The sequence below is a fragment of the Oryctolagus cuniculus genome, chromosome 1 (assembly GCF_051225735.1).
Source record: "Oryctolagus cuniculus isolate XC-2025 breed Fujian yellow rabbit chromosome 1, ASM5122573v1, whole genome shotgun sequence".
Lineage (NCBI taxonomy): Eukaryota > Metazoa > Chordata > Mammalia > Lagomorpha > Leporidae > Oryctolagus > Oryctolagus cuniculus.
The window spans coordinates 215,027,710-215,050,040 of NC_142867.1; the positions used below are offsets into that span (position 1 = coordinate 215,027,710).

General features: G+C 43.0%; 1 long non-coding RNA gene across 6 annotated transcripts in view; it reads right to left on the minus strand.

The window, feature by feature from the left end:
- Positions 1–19,869: 19,869 nt before the first annotated feature.
- Positions 19,870–22,331, minus strand: part of LOC149128857 (uncharacterized) — a 28,606-nt gene continuing 26,144 nt past the window's right edge. For all 6 annotated transcript variants that reach the window (XR_016211330.1, XR_016211328.1, XR_016211331.1 and 3 more), the window contains one exon: positions 19,870–22,160. This is a non-coding gene — a long non-coding RNA (uncharacterized LOC149128857). The remainder of the gene's footprint in view (positions 22,161–22,331) is intronic.

The following is a 22,331-nucleotide window of genomic DNA, read 5'->3' on the forward strand; positions in this document are numbered from 1 at the left end:
GCCTCCACCTTCCTGCTGGTGTGCACCCTGGGTGGCAGCAGGCAGTAGCTCACATTCCTGAATCCCTACCACCCACAGGGGAGACTCAGACGGAGCTCCTGCCTCCTGCCTCCTGCCAGCCCAGCTCTGGCTGCTGCAGGAATTTGGAGAGTGAACCTGTGGTGAGAGATTTTCTCTCTTGCTTTCTCTCCTTCTCCCTGTCACTCTGCTTTTCAAATAAATAAAAATGACTAAATGTAAACTATTTTTTTATTTTAAGAAGTAGAGGCTTAATGGTCTAGAGACCAGAGTGCATGTAGCAAGCACAAAACTTTTATGTGAGGGGCCGGTGCTGTGGCGGCAAAGGTTAAGCCTCTGCCTGCAGCGCCAGCATCCCATATGGGCACCAGTTCAAGTCCCAGCTGCTCCACTTACAATCCAGCTCTCTGCTAACGCACCTGGGATAGCAGTGGAGGATGGCCCACATCTTAGGGCCCCTGCACCCACATGGGAGACCTGGAAGAAGCTCCTGGCTCTTGGCTTCAGCCTGGCCCAGCCCTGGCCATTGTAGCCATGTGGGAAGTGAACCAGCAGATGGAAGACCTCTCTGTGTCTCCTTCTTTCTCTGTATCTCTGCCTTTCAAATAAACACATCTTCTAAAAAATTTTTTATGTGAGACAAAGATCCACCTGTCTGGAGATTCCTCTGCTCTAGGAATATCTCCTGTGTCCTCGGGCCCCAGAAGCTACAGCCAGGAAACCCCTCCTGTGGCTCTGAAACTCCTGTTGCTTAGAACTGGACTTCATCCTCCTAACACCTGCTGACATTTAGCACATTATCCTGTTTCACTTTCTCTTTCCACAGATTTATGTCATTTGTTTATACTATGATTCTAATACTCCATGCTCCCCTTGATGAACTATTTTTTAATTGACAGGTAAAATTGTATATATTTATTGTGTGGCACATACCAAGTTTCTTCAGAAAGTTTCTGGAAAATATATCTTAAGAAAAAATGATGCATGGCATAAAAAATCTTTTGCACTGAAATAAACTTACCTCTTACTTTTTCCACAAATTTTTAAAGTATTCTAGTACTTGTTACACTCTTTAGTTTCTAAGTATATTATAAAAATAATTTGTCCACATTGATATTTTTCAAATCTAGTGTTGAAGCTATTATATCAGAATGTTAATTATGGCATCTAAGTGATGAGTTTATGGCTATTCATTGTAGACTTTTTAACTTTTCTAGATGTTTGAGGTTTCTCATCATTAAATTTGGGGTGCTGTAGAGGTCAAGGTCAGCTTTTCCTCACTGTGACTAAATACCTGAGATAAGGAAGGAGGCTAATTATGACTGACGGTCCAGGATCAGGGAGGCCCATGCGTTTGGCCATCTGGTGAGGCCAGAGGATGGCAATGGTGAAGCAGGTGTGGAGGGGATCATGGAGAGAGCAGAGAAGTAGAAAGTGGCTGGGCCCAACTCGGCTTTTATAACCAACTCTCCCAGGAAAACCACCTTCCAAGGGCACTCCTCTAGTGACCCAAGGACTTCACGCAGGCCCACCTCCCAAACACCACACCTGGATTAAGACTGGACCCTTAGACTCATTACCATAAGCCTTGGAATTTTAAACTTTAAATGTCTGCACAAGTTGGGGAGCCATATCCCAATCAAACCACAAGGAGATATGGAAATCAAGAGCAGAGTGAACTCCACCTTCTTCTCACCTACTTCAGTCTGATGCTTAAAAGATCATTGCCATTAATAATTTCTTATATATCCTTCAAATTGCTTTCCGTGCAAATACAAGCACATGCACTTTTTTCTATCTTATTGTGTATATTACATGATAGTGCAAAAAATTATAGAATCAAGCCTGAAATTTGCTTTTTTCCACATCAGGAATGCTTTTTCAAATCAGTACATACAAATCAGTCTCATTTTTTAGTTACCATATAAAATTTTAGTTTATAAATACCAATAATTAGTTCCATGCTGAGGGATAAGCTGGCTTTAAATGGGACCAGCACTGTGGCATAGTGGGCTAAGCTTCCACCTGCAATGTCAGCATCTCATACAGCTGCCAGTTCAAGTTCTAGTTGCTCCACTTCCGATCCAGCTCTCTGCTGTGGCCTGGGAAAGCAGTGGAAGATGGCCCAAGTGCTTGGGCCCTTGCACCCATGTGGGAGACCCAGAAGAAGCTAATGGCTCCTGGCTTCAGATCAACCCAGCTCTGGCCTTTCTGGCCATTTGGGGAGTGAACCAGCGGATGGAAGACCTTTCTCTCTGTCTCTCCCTCTCTCTGTAACTCTTCCTCGCAAATAAATAAAATCTTAAAAAAAAAAATCTTAAAAATGTACATATGTTTCTAGTTTGACTGTTTTCCTAACATATATTTGCAAAAATGTTGCAGTGACCATCCTTATACTACTATCTTTATATATTCATCCAAAAATTTTTGTGGGATAAAATCTAGAAATAAAAATTTAGCTGGTTAAGATACTCAAATCCCGCCTTGAGAACCTGGACTTGATTCCTGGCTACAGCTTCCTGCTAATGCAAACCCCAGCAGGCCGCAATGATAGCTCCAGTGGGTTGAGTTCCTTCCATCTATATGGGAAGCCTGGAGTGAGTTCCTGGTTCCTGGCATCAGCCCCAGTTCAGCCCTGGTCACTGAGGGCATTTGAGGAGTGAATCAGTAGATGGGGGGGTCGCTGTCTTCTCTTCCTCTCTGCCTCTCAAATAAATCCTTTAATGCCTTGTCAAAATTCACATTGAGGGGCTGGCACTGTGGCGCAGCAGGTTAAGCTGCTCCCTGCAACAACAGCATCCCATATGGGCGCTGGTTCAAGCCCAGGCTGCTCCACTTCCAATCCAATTCCCTGCTAATGAACCCAGGAAGGCAGTGGAAGATGTAAAAAATGTAAAGAAACTCCCCAAGGAATAGGATGAAACCCAAGGAAGACTCCTTTTTCTTGTATGGAATGGCCTAAGAAATACTTCTTCTTTCCCCTGAGGCCAAATCTACATCAGAAAAAGGCACTGCTTTCAAAATCAGTAGAAAAGAAGTAGCCGGCGCCGTGGCTCACTAGGCTAATCCTCCGCCTTGCGGCGCCAGCACACTGGGTTCTAGTCCCGGTCGGGGCGCCAGATTCTGTCCCGGTTGCCCCTCTTCCAGGCCAGCTCTCTGTTGTGGCCCGGGGGTGCAGTGGAGGATGGCCCAAGTGCTTGGGCCCTGCACCCCATGGGAGACCAGGAGAAGTACCTGGCTCCTGCCATTGGATCAGCGCGGTGCGCCGGCCGCGGCGGACATTGGAGGGTGAACCAGCGGCAAAGGAAGACCTTTCTCTCTCTCTCTCTCTCACTGTCCACTCTGCCTGTCAAAAAAAAAAAAAAAAAAAGAAGAAGCAATAGATTCCCTTTCCTCCAAAGCCTGGATTGAACGATCTATAGGACTGGGTAATATAGAAATCTTAGTACAAGCGTATTTCTGGGATATGGGAGCCATGTCTGTAGCAGCAAAGCATTAGAAACAGAAGAAATGCCTGCCTGTAAGGAAATATTTGCACAAAGCATCACAAATCCATACTATGGAATATCATACCAATAAAATCATTAAAGTGCATTAGGAAGGAATGCCAATGATACACCACTAAGAAAAATGTCAAGCTATAGAGAAAAGTGTGTAGTGCTGCTCATTTTTTAAGTTAAAAAGTCATATACATGATTTTAGAGAGTAGATATATACAAAATATTATACATTAGATGGTTATATTTATTATAGTTGGGTAGAAAGCAAAACTTAAAATACTGTTTTGAATATATGTCCATAGTCAAAATGGGTAAAATGGAATTCACAGAGGGATTGGGGCATTCCACTGCAGGAAGTCAGAAGTCCACCAAAAATGAAACAACAGGTTCCTTCAATATATGAAAAGATAACCAGGGCTGGTGCTGTGGTGTAGCAGATAAAGCTGCTGCCTGCAGTGCCGGCGTTCCACATGGGTGCTGGTTTGAAACCCAGCTGCTCCACTTTGAAGCCAGCTCTCTGCTATGGCCTGGGAAAGCAGAGGAAGATGGCCCAAGACCTTGGGCCCCTCACCCATATAGGAGACTGGAAGAAGCTCCTGGCTCCTGGCTTCGGATCGGCACAGCTCTGGCCACTGTGGACATCTAGGGAGTGAATCAGGAGATGGAAAACCTCTCTCTCTCTCTCTCTTCCTCTGCCTCTCTGTAACTCTGCTTTTCAAAAAAATAAATGAATCTTCAAAAAAAAGTTAATCAACATAATTTTTAAAAGTGAATAAAAATACACTAAATTACAATTTCAAATGGGGAAAAATCCAAAAATTTAACCATGCCAAAAAAGACACAGAGGGGGCCATTGCTGTGGCGTAGCTGGTAAGGCTGTCACCTGCAGTACCGGCATCCCATATGGGAGCCAGTTTGAGACCCAGCTGTTCAACTTCCAATCCAGCTCTCTGCTATGGCCTGGGAAGGCAGATAAAGATAGCCCAAATCCTTGGGCCCCTGCACCTGCATGGGAGACCCGGAAGACGCTCCTGGCTCCTGGCTCCTGGCCAAGCTCCGGCTACTGCAGCCAATTGGGGAGTAAACCTGCGCATGGAAGACCTCTCTCTCTCTCTCTCTGCCTCTCCTCTGTGTAACTCTTTCAAATAAATAAATAAATCTTAAAAAAAAAAAAAGGACACAGAGACTTACTAATAAAATGTGATGCCAAATCTTGATTGGATTCTAATTTTAAAAAATATTTTTAAAAAAATATTTTGAGGGAACAAGTGTACTGTAGGATTTGACATTCTTCATAATAAAAAGCATCTGTCAGAAAGAAAATCATATTATTTCGAAAATAATGAGAGGAAGGCAAAACTGTGTTAGTAAGCAAATTAATTTACTTACATGCCTGTCCTTAGAAAAGTTAAATGAAAATACAAATTCCCTTTCACTAGAGTTTATTAAATCAGTCTAAAGGAGAATTTGTATCAAAATATTCTCAATGATCATGAGGGAATTAAACCTTTTCCTTGGTTCTGTGCTTCACTAATGCACTGCCTTCTTGCAGTAAGATACAAAAGTAGCATTAGGGTTTCATTCACCTATACTCACACAACCCTCTGTACTTAAGCTGACATATACACAAATGTTTTCTCTTTATGTGGTAACTAGAGAAATTATCTAGAAATGATTCATAAACCATAGGAAGAGAAATTGGGAATATAAGATAGAGAAGTGGCTTTTATGTGTACTTTTGTGGCTGCTTAACATAGAGACCATAAATATTTATAAGAAATAAACCACAGAGGACTTTTACCTAGATTGTTTCTGACTTACAATTGTTTACTTTTTACAACGTGACAAATGAGAGAAATAAGTACATTAAATGAGAAGTAAAAATAAATGAGACACACATTAAATGCAAGAAGTTTTTATGAGAAATATTATGATAAAAAATAACAGCAACAATTATTGCAGTCATTTGTTCAATTGTCTGAGTCAGAGATAAAATGGTGAATTAGGTATGTTTTTTGAATTAAAAAATCGTAATCTAAGCAATCGGAAAATTGAAGGTAATGCAATCATTATGTTGTGACTATTTAAGAATCAGATAAAAGCTCAACTAACTTCCAAACGCTGTGAGCCACAGGAATGCCTGGGTGAACTAATATATTCTTGAAAAAAATAATGTGTGTAAGCAAAGTAAAATCTACCAAGTTGTATGCTGCAGTCATGTTGGTAATACATATGATGCAAATACATGAAAAGCTCAGGGAGAAATAGAAGTAAATGATGTTCATGAAGTGGGTGTATGGCCTAGCAGAAGAGAGGTTTTGGAATGGCTGAATCCCAAATCAGGGTGCTACGTCTCTCCATTCTCTTATCCTGTAGGATTTCTGATGAGAAATCATTTGTTAGTCTAATTGGGAATCCTTTGAAGGTAATCTGGCATTTCTCTTGTGCATATTTTAGAATTTTTTTTTATGTTTTCCTGTTGAAAGTTTGACTATAATGTGTCATGGTGAAGATCTTTCCTCATCATGTCTATTAGGAGTTCTATGTGCTTCCTGTACTTGGATGTCCACATCTTTTTCCAAATTAGGGAAGTTTTCTGCTATTATTTCACTGTATAGGTCTTCTAATCAATTCTCTCTTTCCACAACTTGAAACTCCTAAGACACATATGTTTGGTCATTTCACAGTATTCCATAAATCTCAAATACTAATTTCAGTCTTTCTAATTTTTCTTCTTTTTTTTAATCTGAGATCCAAGGATTTATCTTCTAGCTTGGATATTCTTTCTTCTGTTTCAACAAGTCTGTTGTTAACACTTTTCACTGTATTTTCTATCTGACATATTGAACTCTTCATTTCTAATATTACAGTTTGATTTCTCTTCAATGTGTCAATCTTTAGGCAAAATTGTTCATCCATGTCTTGTATCAATTTTTTTGTCTCATGTATTTCTTTGTGCTTTTGGGTAATCTTCTGAACAATTCCTTTGAATTCCTTTTCAGGCATTTCATCAATCTCTTCATCTTCACATTGGAACTGAAGTGCTGTGTTCCTTTTGGGGAGTCACGTTGTCTTCCTCATGCATGTTTGCTGTAGTACTGCGTTTACTTTTAGGCAATTGTGGAAACACTTGTTGGTTTTCTATTCTGATGGCTTTTATCTTTGAACCACGTCTCTGTGGCTTAGTGGAGTGTCTGCTTCTACAGTAGGTATCTAGAGGCTTATCCTGAGTAAGGCCAGGGAGCGCTGTCAGTGCTCAAGGATGGGGCAAGAGTCCAGGATGACACCCAAGGGAGCGTATAATCATGTCAACTGGCCTAATCACAGCCTTCTCTCTCTGCCAAGGTAACCAATGCCCAGGATAAGCCCCCAGTGGCTACACACCCCACCCACATGAGTGCATGAACCACACAAAGGATCCGTGCGGTCCTCAGTGTGGGCATAGAACGCTCAGCAATGACCTACCCCAGGCACTCAGAGAACTCTGAGCCTCTGAAACCAGACATCGATTGCCTAGAGACACAGCTACACCCAGTGTGCTTTCACAGAATTCCCACAGTCACAGCACACAAGGCTCGCTTAGTCACAGGATGCAGGGCACCCACTCTAGTGTACTTTCACAGAATTCCCACAGTCACAGCACACAAGGCTCGCTTAGTCACAGGATGCAGGGCACCCACTCTCAGCCCCACGATCCTGCTCTGTGTAGAGAGCAGAGGCATCCCCAGAGTCAGCTGCCCATTGGTGCTCTGCCTTGGCAGTTTGAGCACAGGCACCTGTGAGAGTCGGGGAAGAGGAGTGCCTCTCAGTCCTAAGTGGGCACCCAGCCCTCTGTCAACCCTCCAGGCAAGACTCAAAGTCACTGGGGACTGTTGATTTATCCCTCTAATAAAATCCCCTAGACGTCGGGGCACATGAGACACCACAGCTTCTACTCGTGTTATATTTTTTTTATTGTTTTTTTTTTTATTTGACAGAGTTAGACAGTGAGAGAGAGAGGGACAGAGAGAAAGGTCTTCCTTCCACTGGTTCACCCCCAAAATGGCCACTACGGCCAGAGCCACGCCAATCTGAAGCCAGGAGCCAGGTGCTTCCTCCTGGTCTCCAACGTGGGTGCAGGGCCCAAGCACCTGGGCCATCCTCCACTACCCTTCAGGGCCACAGCAGAGAGCTGGACTGGAAGAGGAACAACTGGGACTAGAACCTGGCGCCCATATGGGATGCCAGCGCTGCAGGCAGGGGATTAACAAAATGAGCCATGGCACCGGCCCCTACTCATGTTATTAAGATGGTGCTTTTTCCCTGCTAGTCACCAGGCGCCCTTATGGGAGATGGAGAGAAGAAATGTGCTCTCCCTTCATGGGGACAGATGGGCACCCTGCCCTCAACTAGCACACTAGGCCAGACTCAACATCAGTGCAGTACACAAGGCTCTCCCTCAGGCAGTGTCACCAGTGACTTGGGCTACTGCAGTCTCCTCTCACCTCGCTCCGAGAGGGTAGCGTCTCCTCCAGCCCCCCAGCAGTGGGAGTCACCAATAGCGTCTCAGCTTGCTGCTGTGTGTTTCCACTGTGCACACTGCTCCGCAGTGCCTCTTTTCTTCCTGTAGAGTTTCCACTGCACATTCTTCTCCAACTCTCCCCTGGGAATGCACTTTCTCTGTTTCTCTTCTATTATCTTCCTGTGGTCAAAATTAGCACATTTTTCCCTATTTAGCTGTCTTGGATTCTCTCTTAATTCCATTTTCCAAAAAATGTTTTGAAGTACCTTCAAACATATATTTGTCTCATACATAAAACAAATAAATGTTTGATTTCTCCATATAACAGAATATCATGAATATTATGTACCTACTTAGAAAGTATAGTATACCTTTGTTACATGGAGGAACAGTTTACAAAATAGTATATACTTACAAAGACATAAAGCTTCATGATTTTCAAACTGAATTGGCCATGTAATTCCTCTAATAACTCTAATGAAGGGTACTAATATCACCATTACAGATTATAAAACCGGAAATCAAGTGATTTATTTGAATTCATGTAACTAGTAAGCGTGAGTTTCAGGACATGCTCTTACAACTTCTAACCCTGACTCACCTGACCTTTTCATTTATCATGATGCCTAACCAGGAAAGTGAGAATATATAACACTTAGAAGCAGGGATGTTTCCAGAGATAGGTGCATAAAAATTTTTCTTATCCACTCTATAATTGTGGTAGTAGTATATGTCCCCAAATTATCCACTTATCCTCATCTTCAAATTTCAACACAATTCGAATGTACATCAATTTACTGCGTACGTAGTGAGCACATCCAAAGCCCAGGTTATAGTTTACAAAGGATGTGTTCTGGTGACTCACCCCATATTGCACTCACAGGCAATTTTTAGAGTGAGGATGGGGGTGATGCCACTATTGCTTATAAAATAACATCTTTAATTATGTCTGTCAATGACTAATATAAAAACCCTCAGGTGAGACTATTTCTACATTAAGTTGGAATTGCATTTTCTCCTGTCAATTCCATTTTACTTTCAACAAGAAGTCAAGAGGAACACTTGCTGCTAAATGTCCCATTAGCATTCTCTGACCTTCTCAGTAGTGTCACTTCCACTGGGAGCCTGCTGTGGCTATTGAGTCACACAAAAGAAATGGAAAAAGCCACTCAATGCTCCGCAGTGGTCCAAAATGCCAAGGAGCAGTAAACGCAGACAGGAGAAAAGTAAGAAAAAAGAAGGGGGGACACATTGCTGGACTGTCAGAAATAAGGCAAAGAAGAACCTGAAGATCCAGGACCACAGACCCATCTGCATCTGCAGGACAGGGATTCTGTGGGAACCCATAACATAAACTATACATGTAAATCTCTGTTCTCCAAAGTGGACCAAAAGGGCCAATGTTGCAGAGTAGCGGGTAAAACCACCACCCGCAATGCCGATATCCCACGTGGGCACCACTTTGTGTCCTGGCTGCTCTACTTCTGATCCATCTCCCTGCTAGTGGCCTAGGAAAAGCAGCAGAGGATGGCCCAAGTGCTTGGGCTCCTGTATGTACCTGAGCGACCCAGATGAAGCTCCTGGTTCCTGGCTTCAAACAGGCCCAGCCTTGGCCATTGCAGACATCTGGGGAATGAACTAGCATATGGAAGATCTCTGTATATTTCTCTCTCTCTGTAATTCTAAGTTTCAAATAAAGAAATCTTTTAAAAATTAAATTAATTAACTAAAGTAGACGATAACTCAAAAAAAAAAAAAAAAGGAAGCACGATTAGTCAGGAAAAAATTCCAGCCTTAATTACTGTGCTGTGGACCACATAACAGTATCCTTGCAATAACAATGTTTGTGCGGTGGAATAAAATGGAGGCAATCTGGAAAGATTGTTACCTCCCTTAATATGGAGAGACAAAGATTTGGAGGAGAGGAACTAAGGGAGAAAACTGAGAAACCTCCAGTTCGAGCCACTCCTCCCCTCTCTGGGCCCCTTTTCCCCCTCCGTGGAGCCAGGAGAGCAGCCTTGCCCTATCACTGTTCCTTCCCAGGACCAACAGATGTTGGAATGAAGAAGGCAGCAGACACCAGAGTTTAGCTGACTACTACCTCTGCCAAACCATCCTTTGTTCCCCTGCTTCTGCCGTGGAGTCCATAGAAGACTCCAACGCCCCCTGCCTCCCACGCCTGGGAGCGCCCTGAGGCACACTGCTAGCTAGGGAAAGGCAAGCGGAAACTTCCTGATGCTGCCTCGCTCCTCCTCCTCCTCCTGGAACAGATGCACAGTCTGGGGCTGCAGATGCTGCTGGAAGCCGTGGTAGGGCAGGAAGGCAGAGGATGCACTTGACGGCAACACTGAGTCTCTAGTCCTGGACTGATCACCCCAAAGACTTCGCATCATCTGCTAAGTGAAACCAGAGTAGTTTTTGATTATTTGAAGCTGAACCTAATCCTAACACAATAAAACATCCCTTAGGAGCCAAATCACTATTTAGTTCAGTACCAGCACTAGGAAAGCAGTGACAAAAAGGAAACTCAAAGAGCCAGTAGGGTACTTTTGCAATAAAGAATTAGGTACAGGCTGGCATTGTGACATAGTAGGTTAAGCCACCACCTGCGGTGCTGGCATCCCATATGGGCACCAGTTTAAATTCCAGCTGCTGCTCCACTTCTGACCCAGCTCCCTGATGATGTGCCTGGAAAAGCAGTGGAAGATGGCCCAAGTGCTTATAGGCCCTTGCACTCACATAGGAGACGTAGATAAAACTCCAGGCTTCTGACTTCAGCAGGGCCTGGCCTAGCCTTTGTTTTGGCCATTTTGTGGGTGAACCAATGACTGGAAGCTCTTCTCTGCCTTTCAAATAAATAAATAAATCTTTAAAAAATAAATAAAACAATTAGGAAAGCTGAGTCTAATTCTCTATTCCACTCAAAACTGTTTTGACATGGGAAAGAAAATATAAAAATGGGAGAAATCTTGCCTCTGTGCTAGAAACTGAGAAATCATTCTTTTGTATAGGTTGTGAATGATTCTGATAAAACCAAACAAAAGAGGGCCGGCATTGAGCATAGCAGGTAAAGACAGCTGCCTCCTGCAGTGTTGGCAACCCATACGGGCACCGGTTCAAGTCCCAGCTGCTCCACTTCTGATCCAGCTCCCTGCTAATGGCCTGGGAAAGCAGTGGAAGATGGGCCCAAGTATTTGGCGGCCTGCACCTATGTGGGAGACCTCAATGAAACTCCTGGCTAGTGCCTTTGGTCTGGCCCACTCCTAACTATTGCAGCCATTCTGGGAGAGAACCAGTGGATGAAAAATCTCTATTTCCCTCTCTATCTCTATCTGTCTCTCTTTCTCTCTCTCCTTCTATGTAGCTCTGATTTCAAATAAATAAATTTTAAAAAAAAATCAAATTAAAAGATAATACTTACAGATAATATCTGTGAGTCTATACTGACCACAACTGTACTCTACTAAGTCTGTACTAACTCAACAACACACTGGCAAAACCTACTACCGCTCAGAAATGTGGCAAGCAAGGGACTGTAGGTTGGGGTAGCAGTGAGCACAGGGGAGTGCCCCCTAGAAGTATAATTATAGCTGTGAGTAGTGCTATAGTCTTAATGCTGATGTGTTCCCCCAAATTCAGATTATAAATCCATCCAATCCCCAATGTCATGATATTTGGAGGTGGAGCCATTGACAAGTGATTAAGTCATGGAAATGGAGCCCTAATGAATGGGGTTCTAAGGAGAAAAGAGGTCCCAGGGGCTGGCGCCACAGCTCAATAGGCTAATCCTCCACCTAGCGGCGCTGGCACACCGGGTTCTAGTCCCGGTCGGGGCACCGAATTCTGTTCCGATTGCCCCTCTTCCAGGCCAGCTCTCTGCTATGGCCCGGGAAGGCAGTGGAGGATGGCCCAAGTGCTTGGGCCCTGCACCCCATGGGAGACCAGGAAAAGCACCTGGCTCCTGCCATCGGATCAGCATGGTGCGCCGGCCACAGTGCAGCCATTGGAGGGTGAACCAACAGCAAAGGAAGACCTTTCTCTCTGTCTCTCTCACTGTCCATGCAGGTTAAGATGCCTGTATCAAGATTTGATACCTGGTCTGAGTGCCTGACTCCAGCTTCCCGCTAATGCAAGCCCTAGGAGGCAGCAGTGATGGCTCAAGTAATTGTGTTTCTGTACACCCTCGGAGATCTAGATCCAGCCTGGCATAGCCTTGTCTGTTGTGGGCATTTAGGGAGTGAACCAGTGGATGGGAGCGAGTACTTGCTCATTCTCTCTCTTCTCCCTAACCCCCTCCCAGATAAATTGAAATAATTAAGTAAAAGAGGTCTCTAGGGCTGCTCTTTCTCTTCTGCCATGTGTCAGGAAATGGGCCCTCACCAGATACCACACCTACAACTTCCCAGCCTCCAGGATTATGAGAAATAAATTTCTGCATTTTAGAAGCCACACAATTAATACTGCTTTATTACTACAGGTCTGAACTAAGACAGTCAACAACATTCAAAAGCAGCTATTTAAGAAGACCTGAGGCATTGCACTATTGTTGCACCAAGCAGGAAGTGGGCAGAGTGGCAAGACTCCTCTGAAACAGCACTGCTTCTGCCTGGTGAGGCCAGGACCTCAATGCCCTGGGCAATGGAACAAGAACAGAAGGTACAAACATAGCTGTGCTACATGGAGAGCAAGGCACAAATAGTATTGAGAGTAACAGCTCCAAAGAAAAAGAGAGAAACAAACCTTAAGTTCTAGCCTGTGTGATGGCCCAGGATCACGCCCCTTCTTCATGCACCTTAATTTGTTGGTAATGTAAGTATTCATTAGTCAGTCCTTTAGCTTAAAATAAAATAATAAAAATTCTATTAGTAGTTAGCTGTACACAGAGGAGACCCAAGGATATTTCAGCCACCTTAGATGGTTAGATGGGTAAACACTAAGGACAAATAGACCTCTCTTTATTAGAAAAGGTGTCAACAGAAGAAAAAGGAATCTATTAAAATATTCTTCAGAGGAAGCATGTGCCTTTGAAAGAGATTTGTTATTGCAAGGAAAATGAAAAACTTCATGTGAATTTCTTTGCTTTTCACAAACTTGAGAAACTACAGACTCTTTAAAATTACAAAGAAGCTGAGAAACAGGAAGAAGTTTTGAAATAAATCTGAATTTCATACAGAAGTGACAGAGAAATAAATAACATAACAATTGGCAAAATTTCATTGGAAGTAGACAAGATCAACATGTACAAGGTATAAAATCAAGTCAGTGCCGGCGCCACAGCTCACTAGGTTAATCCTCCGCCTGTGGCACCAGCACCCCGGGTTCTAGTCCTGGTCGGGGCGTCGGATTCTGTCCCGGTTGCCCCTCTTCCAGGCCAGCTCTCTGCTGTGGCCAGGGAGTGCAGTGGAGGATGGCCCAGGTGCTTGGGCCCTGCACCCCATGGGAGACCAGGAAAAGCACCTGGCTCCTGGCTTCGGATCAGTGCGGTGCGCCGGCTGCAGTGGCCATTGTGGGGTGAACCAATGGTAAGAGGAAGACCTTTCTCTCTGCCTGTCCAAAAAAAAAAAAAAAATCAGAGATGTGAAGTTCAAATATTGGGAGTTTTCTCAGATGACAGAGATCAACAAGGTAAAATGTCAAGAAAAATGACAGACCCAGATGACTGGTCTTAGATAGTCAACATATGGAGAAAAGAACAAATAGAACAAAAGCTGTCTTCAGAAACATATTAGAAAAATACTTTCTTTTTTTTTTCTTTTTTTTTTTTTTTTTTTTTTTTTTGACAGGCAGAGTGGACAGTGAGAGAGAGAAACAGAGAGAAAGGTCTTCCTTTGCCATTGGTTCACCCTCCAATGGCCGCTGCGGTTGGCGTGCTGCGGCCGGCGCACCGCGCTGATCCGATGGCAGGAGCCAGGTGCTTCTCCTGGTCTCCCATGGGGTGCAGGGCCCAAGGACTTGGGCCATCCTCCACTGCACTCCCTGGCCACAGCAGAGAGCTGGCCTGGAAGAGGGGCAACCGGGACAGAATCCAGCGCCCCAACTGGGACTAGAACCCGGTGTGCCGGCGCCGCAAGGCGGAGGATTAGCCTACTGAGCCGAGGCGCTGGCCAAAAAATACTTTCTTAATTCTGATTTTACAGATCCTGACAAACCTACTGAAGAGATAACTTGACCATGCTCTGCAGACATTTTTAAATTTCATGGATAGGTGAAGAATTCTACAAGTATTCAGAGTGGACAAGTAGATTCTTTTCTTCTTGTTATGTTCTAAAGGTTTGTATATCCCCGAAATTCACATGTGGAAATCCTAACCTCCAAGGTGATGGTACCGGAGCTGGGGCCTCCAAGAGCTGAGGAGACCAGAGGACAGAAAATCCTTTCCTGATTCTGATTTTACAGATCTGGCAAACCTATGTAAGAACCCACAGGATGGAGTCAATGTCCTCATAAAAGTGACCCCAGAAGGCTGCCTCGCTCCTTTGCCACGTGAGGACATCCTAAGAAGTCAACATCTAGGAACGAGAAAGCATGCCCTCACCAGGCAGTGAGTCGGGTACACCTTCATCGTAGACTTCCCAGCTTCCAGAACAACAAGAAAGAAACTTTGGTTGTTTGAAAGCCACCCAGTCAATGGAATTTTTTATAGTGGCCCAAAGGAACTAAGACACTACTGGACAAAATCCCTAGCGACTAGTAAAAGAAACAACTCAAATTAAGTTTATGAAAGAAGGTTTTAGAAATTTTTTAGTCAGACCAATAAAAAGAACAAGAAGAATAAAAAGAAATTACAAAAATTAAAAATAGTGTTGGAGATTTATGGGATACTATCCAATATTATACTATCAAAAGACCCAACATATGGGTCTTAGGAGTTCCTGAAGGCATACAAAGACAGAATGGATTAGAAGGCCTATTTAGTGAAATAATTACAGAAAATGTTCCCAATTTGGAGAAAGAAAAGGACGTCCAAGTACAGGAAGCACATAGAACTCCTAATAGACATGAACAGAAAAGATCTTCACCATGACACATTGTAGTAAACCATTACACAGTAAAACATAAAGAAAAGATACTAAAATATGCACAAGAAAAGCATTTCCCCTAAGATGTGGAACCAGATAAGGATGCCATTGTCACCATTGCTATTCAATATTGTTCTGGAAGTTTTAGCCAGAGGCTTAGGCAAGAGAAAGAAAGCAAAGGGATACGAAAGAGGGAAGCCAACTGTCCCTCTTTGCAGATGACAAGATTCCATATATAGGGGACCCAAAAGACTCCACTGAGACTATTGGAACTCATAAATAGTTAAGTGGCAAGATATAAAATCCACACATAAGAATCGATAGAAATCTGATATGAAAGAGTTATCTGTACCCCCATGTAAATTGCAGAACAAATCACAATAGCTAAGATATGGGATCAACCCAGATGTCCACCAACTGTTGATTGGAGAAAGCATGGCCTATATACACTATGGAGTACTACTCAGCTGTAAAAAAGAAAAATGAAATCCTGTCTTTTGCAACAAGACGAATGCAATTGGAAACCATTATACTTAGTGAAATAAGCTAGTCCCCAAAAGACAGATATTGCACATTTTTCCTGATCTGGGGTAACCAATAGAGTATCTAAAATGTGATGTATTGGAGTGGCATGGACATTTTGAGATTCGTTGATTGTTACAGCCTGTGTCTCTTCTGTTCAAGAACAATGTTTTTTTTTTTTCTTCATGCTATTTGTTGAACTCTACTTAGTGTAGAGTTAACCTTACAATCATTAAGTAAACTTAAAAGTATATCTGTAAAAATTAAGAGTGGGTATAGGACAGGGAGGAGGAAGAAGACAGGTTGAAGTTTGGATGAGAGGGAGGTAGTATGGGAAGTATCACTATGTTCCTAAATATGTATCTATGAAATACCTGAAACTTGTGTAACTTAAATGCACTTTTTAAAAAAAGAAGGTTTGGGGGCCGGAAAAAAGAAGGTTTTGGGGCTGGCATTCTGCATAGCTGGTAAAGCCGCCACCTTCAGTGCCACATCCCATATGGGCGCCAGTTCGAGTCCTGGCTGCTCCACTTCTCTGCTATGGCCTGAGAAAGCAGTAGAAATGGCCCAAGTCCTTGGAGCCATGCACTCACATCGGAGACCAAGAAGCATCTCCTGGCTCCTGGCTTCGGATCAGTACAGCTCTGGCCATTGTGGTCAATTGGGGAGTGAAGCAGTAGATAGAAGACCTTTCTCTCTCTCTCTCTCCCCGCCCCACACCTCTCCTTCTCTCTTTGTGTAACTCTAACTTTCAAATAAATAAATAAATCTTTTAAAAAAGAAGGTTTTGGGGCTGGTGCCGCGGTTCACTAGGCTAATCCTCCACCTTGCAGCGCCGGCACACCAGGTTCTAGTCCCGGTCGGGGCGCCGGATTCTGTCCCGGTTGCCCCTCTTCCAGGCCAGCTCTCTGCTGTGGCCAGGGAGTGCAGTGGAGGATGGCCCAAGTCCTTGGGTCCTGCACCCCATGGGAGACCAGGAGAAGCACCTGGCTCCTGCCATCGGATCAGCGCGGTGGGCCGGCCGCAGCGCACCAGCCACGGCAGCCATTGGAGGGTGAACCAACGGCAAAGGAAGACCTTTCTCTCTGTCTCTCTCTCTGTCCACTCTGGCTGTCAAAAAAAAAAAAAAAGAAGAAGAAGAAGAAAGAAGAAAGAAGAAGAAAGAAGAAGAAGAAGAAGTTTTGATTCAAGTAATCTGGTAAAACCAAGATAAATATGGTTTCAGAGGCAGCTAAATCAAGGCTCCAAATTGCATTTCTGTTTGGCGTGTCTGTCTGTCTGTCTCTCTCAATCTCAATCTCTTTCTCTCTGTGTCCCTCTCTTTCTCTGAATCCCCCTCCATCACCAACCCCCAACATGGCTACCATTAATGCCACATGCACTCTCTCACTTAACAAATTGAGCAGAAACAATTATTTCTCTCTTGTCCTTGTATCAATTCTGTATGATTCTGATTGGGCCTGACTGATTCAGGTTCCTGCCTAAGAAGGAATCACTTTCTGTTGACTGTGACACTGTGACCGGCCTAATATACTTATGGAAGTAGGAAGAGAAAGGGGACCTGTACAGCATCATTATCAGCAGGTGCAACGGTACCTTGTGGATTTTCCCAAAAGAACCAAATGAACTAGATGGGGGTGGGGGTGGGGAGATAAAAACCACAGCCCATAGAAGACAAAGAGAGAAAACTCATTCTGGACTCAGATACTCCTCCACAGTAATAAGTGCTATGTTGTCGCTCCCCGTCTTCGTGGAGGAACGACACAGGACCCTGCGTTGTTCTTTCGTCTGCTCGGCCCTCCCCGGGTTTGCTGCTGGTTCTTCCCAGGTTGGCTACCGACCCTTCCACCTCCGTGGAAGGGCGGTTCCCCCTGCCACCTTCCCCACTTCCGCGGGGGAGTGGCACACCGCCGGCCGGCTCTCTCGGGGGCTGCACAGGTGTTCCTTCAGATAGATGTTCCCCTTAGATGTTCCTGGTGCATGTTGTCTCTCTCCTCCTTTATAGTCCTCTTCCGCCAATCCCAACTCGGCTGCCCACACGCCAAGTACGCTGCTCTCCTCCAATCAGGAGCAGGATCAGCTCCTGGAGGTCATCACTCAAGTTGGCAAGAGGCAGCTGTGTAGAAGCTGTTTTCTCCTCTCCCAGCACCATATTGTGGGAGAGCAGATGCATAGAATAAGTCTTAATTCCAGTAACTTAGTCTAGTCCGAGTTGCTCCCCACACTATGTAGCCATGTTTTTTCTGAGGGTTTTTTTTTTTGGGGGGGGGGTGTAAAAATAAAAGGAAATTTGCATACAGGCCATATAACATGTAGAAAAGTATTCTCAGCTATGAAAAGATGCCATACTGTCTTCCTGAAAAAAATCACTCAAAAAAATCTAAACAACCAAGAGGTAATAAAAATAAGGATAGCTAATGAGTAATAAAGGTAGGTTTAAACCCAGAAAAATATAATCAATGCCATAATTTTTTTATCCTTATACATTTTCAGTTGAGGGAAAGTAGGTCCAGAATGAGGCCAAAGAATAAGAATAGAACAAGGAAGAAAGAGCAGGATGAATGGGAGACTTTGGCAAAGAGTGAGTGATTAGAACTTGGGATTTAAGAGATGAGTGCATTAGGTGTGATGATGAGGCTATGATGTAGCCTTAAAAGTGGGTGCTCGCAAGTCACTAGAATTTAAATGTTAAAGAAGTATAAGGAAGTTTTCACATAGACATTGTAATTATTCAGACAACGTGAGGAGTCTGGGTAGACAGAAGATTGAGCCAGGTGCCAAAGCAGTCCATGATTACGGTCACAAGTCCAGCAGTCATGGTTAGCATCAGTGATCTGCACTTAGAGGATGGTTCGGCTGGACAGGATGAACTTCACAAGAGGGAAAATTTCCCGCGGAACTGCAACTGGATAGGCTGTAAATCAGGGAGGACGCTGACCTGGGTAGTTGGTGAGACTGAGTGAACGAGCAGCCTCCACTTGAGAGGACTATAGGGGGAGGGATGTATCCTCTGGTGGGAGCCTCTCTGAAGACAGAAGGTAGGATTGTTCAGAAAATATGTTAAAGATAACACAGTGTGTTTAGCATGGAATGAATTTTCCAAAGAACACACAAGAAAGGTTTGCAAAGTGGAGAAAAGCATAGACTTGGGTCAAGGGAGCGAAATACATAAAAATAGAATGCAAGCAAGCCTGGGACTGATCAGGTGGCAAGAAGGGCTTACATTTGGAAGGAAGGGTGGCTGGGGTTGGAAAGGATGACAAGTCTTGTAGGATTAGAAGTCTGCTATCAATATGTTTCTGGGCAGACTGACAAAAAGCAGCTTGCAGGGGTCAGCAAGTTTGTCTCCTTCCTTCCTGCAGCTGTTACCTGCAGTAAAAGATTATCAGCCTAGGACAGAGCATGCTCATTAGAGCCAACAGCAGCAATACAAAGCTCCCTTGTTTTCAAGTCCTAATCCAGCAATCATTATTCAGTCTCATGATAGAGAGCCAGTCTTGCTCTCCATGTTGGCATTTTTCCTCACTCCTGTCCATCATATTTTTCATTTTCAAGAGGAAGCCTTTTGAGAAGTTACGTTGACTCCTTGTAGTTTCCCATAGTGATCAGGCGAACAACTGCCAGGGTCTGGCTCAAACACCGCCCAGCAGCGGAGTTTGCTGCGCCAGAGGTTTCTGGTTCATGTATGAATTCATTTTCGTTCACAGAGTTCATTCAGAGTTTATACATCTCACACAGTCTACCTTGTTTTGCTGCAAGGATTCCCACGCTGTACTTTCTTTTACAAAGACTAAAGTTTCATAAGATAAAACATTCCATTGAAGCAGCATAACTTCAAAACATACAGCTTTATGTACCGTTGTGTACAATCCTATTATGAACATCAAAATGACTGTAAACAGTAGAAAAATCAAGAGTATCTATAATTAAAGACAGTTTGTGTGACAGTCAAGTGTTAGCAAGGATGTGGAAAAATTAGAACCCTCATACCTTCTTGATGGGAATGTACAGTGATTCAATCACTTTGGAAACCAATTTGGCAGTTTCTCAACACAGAGTTAATCATCGAGTTACCATATGTCCCAAAAATTCACTCTTGGGTATATACTCAAGAGAAACTTGTACACGAATATTCACAGAATCCAACCATCCCAGAAATGATGACCAGATAAATGAAATGTGTCATACCTGTACAATGGAATATTACTTTGCAATAAAAAGTAACAAAGAACCAACACATCCCACAACATGAACAAAACGTAAAGACATTATGATAAATTTTAAAAAAATAGATCACTTATTGTGTGGGTTCCACTTACAAGGGCACTTGACAAAATTCATGGAAAATGGGTTTCAAAGGTAAGTTTAGGGGAGGGTATTTGGTACAACCATCTCAAAGTGCCTGGGTTCAAGTCCTGGTGCCATTATCAATTCCACCTTCCTGCTAATGTGCACCCTGCGAGTTAGCAGGTGAAGGATAAAAAAGTTGGGTCCCTGTCACCTACATGGGAGATCTGGATTTAGTTCTCTGGCCGTAGTAGTCATTTGGGAAGTGAACCAGCAGATGGAGATCTCTTTCTCTCTCACGTCTCTCTGTGTCTCTCTTTCAAAACATACAAAAAAATTTTTTATTTAATTTCTTAAAATATTTTTGCTTTGGTGCAAAAAAGCTTGAGATTCATGCATAGCTTTTTCATAATGTGCATTTTGATGAATTTTTTGAAGACTTGTATATCAAACATCCAGACTAAGAAAATCCAAAGGGAAGTTACCAAAATAGACAGATCACATGTGCTATAATGGATACATGTTATAATATATTAATTATATCTCAAAAAGATGTTTTTGAAATATAAAAATGAATTCTATAATTTTTTCAATTTTATAAATTTTATATCATAGGTCTTTCACATGATAAGCATAAATGTCTGTTAAATTAAAAAGTAAAAGAATTGATGGACTTAAGTTGAGAAGAATTATAATTTACACCTTAGGAAACTTCAGTAGAATATCAATATTTTCACTATTGCTTGAAATTGGTTAAAACTGAGGGAGAGACAAAGTTGACGCTTACATAAACAACATTAATACTTTTGGAGTATGCCAAACCATTAAAAAACAGACCTAGGAAGATTTATTTTAGTGTCCATCCACCGCAGCCACCAGCAAATAACATTCCACTATAGAGAGACCTAGCACGATGATGTGAAAGTTTAGTTAGAATCATTCATCCTTATCTTTAGAATTCTCCAAAATCACATTAGCTCATTCAGATCTGTGCATCTCTCATTTTTCTTACTTCATTGACTCCTGTTGGTCTCACAGTTGGGCTCAAATTTGAGCTTTAAGCTTCTGAATCAAGCCCTACTCACTCTTGCATTGATGACCTCAGTGGAAATGAATCCTGGTCTCAAGTAAGGCCCTGTCTCTCTGAATTCAGCCTCTGATCCCATACCTAACAGCTATAAGAGACAGACACTTAGCCCAAAGTGGTCTCTCTGCTAAGGCAATGCAAATCAAGCAGTATTCCAGAAAGCAACTCATTCACAAGGCTTTCCCCCATCACTGTGCATGAGGATGGTGGCTAATGTGGCACCTTCAAATCCCTCCATGTATGAGAGAAACAGAAAGCCAAGACACTGCTGTATCTCAGAAACCCTGTAGCTCCTAAACTCATCATTGAAATTCCAATTACAGAATTAAAAAAAAAAGTCTATCAGTTCACCTCCAACTTAACACTCGTGGCATGGTCACCTATCCCACCACCAGTCCACTCTGTGGACATCAACTCACAGCTGCCAGGACCAGAAGCCACATCCTAGAGAAGGCTCTCCTACACTTAGAATGTTAGCTACCAGCTTACATAACGCTGGAGAAGAAATGTTTTCATGAACGACTACTGCTAAGGAGACATTTAATAAAGTTACACAAGAAGTTAACCCCAACCACATAGTGAACACTTTACTGGACAAATTGTAGAACATTGAAATTCTATACCGCAAGTGAGCATTAGGCATCTGTAGATGGAAAAACTAAGAACTGTGCACAGATCCTGAGCAGACATATGAAATAAGAAAGATACTCTAATGCAGACATGGAGGAAGACAGGGAAAGGGGTGACAGTCTAGATAAAAACCAAAGAAATTGTGGACTTTTAAGGGTTATCATCACATAACGAGAAAGAGCTTGAACCAACACCAGAATCCCACTTAAGTGTTTATACATAGTTACGTGCTGGATCTAGAGCTTTTAGTTCTTATTTCAGAGTGTAAATTCTCAAGGATTCATGTCTTCATCCTTCAAAAGTCCCATAAAAATTATTATATATAGGTGGATCATTGGACCAGGATGTTGTGCTCCAACAGACAAAGCAATTAGGAATTCTATTTTAGTGACGCTTCATTCTTTCTGTCACTCTGCTAAATTATCTTCAGGGAAGGCATCTTGGAAGATCCCTTTGGAACTCGCTCTGGCCAAGAGGGCTTCAGATTTGGAGTCTTGAAATCATCTAATCCTTGGGTTTTTTTTTTTTCTTTTGAAATGTTTTGGAAGCTCTTCATATGCATAACTTCAATGACCAGGATAAAATACTGGTTCTCCCTAAAATGGTAGGAAAGAAAGGTTCAGCTTAAGCCAAGAGACAACACAACTTTGTTGTCAATAACTCCTAAAAAACTGGCTTAAATTCGTTCAGTGAAACAAGCCTTTTGTTTTAATAGTTTCCATTCAAGGGGGTTTGGAAAGTTTAAAAGATTCTGAGTACAGTCATTT